We start from the raw sequence: 443 nt of genomic DNA on the forward strand, positions 1-443 counted from the left end.
TTATATATTTTTTTTTGGGGGGGGAGAATCAAACTATGTATTGTTGAGAACGATGAAGCATTTCAAGAACTGATGTTGTAAACTTTTCAAACACTGAAAATTTTCTTTCATCTGTGCGGGTTCATTCGTGTGCTGCTGTATATAATCAGTTCATCTTGAAAAACTTGAGAAGAATCAGAGTGCGTTTCAGAGGGGAGGAAGGGGTGTGTGTGTGCGCGCGCGCACGGAGGGGAGGGGCTTTCCTAAAAGAAAGGGGGTTTAAATGTTGATAACTGGTGGCAATTTTACCTCCCGCTTCTACTTTTTACAAATGTAGATGTAACGCCAACGAAACCTCAGCATTGTTCTGTTTTACACCCCTCCCTCCATTCCTCCCTCCTTCTCTTATCCTCTTCTTCTCTCCATTGGACCTACTGTACTCTTCACCTCTTCTTCATGGACCT

Source organism: Morone saxatilis, unplaced genomic scaffold (assembly GCF_004916995.1).
Source record: "Morone saxatilis isolate NCDOM2014 unplaced genomic scaffold, NCSU_SB_2.0 Contig15, whole genome shotgun sequence".
Classification (NCBI taxonomy): Eukaryota; Metazoa; Chordata; class Actinopteri; family Moronidae; genus Morone; species Morone saxatilis.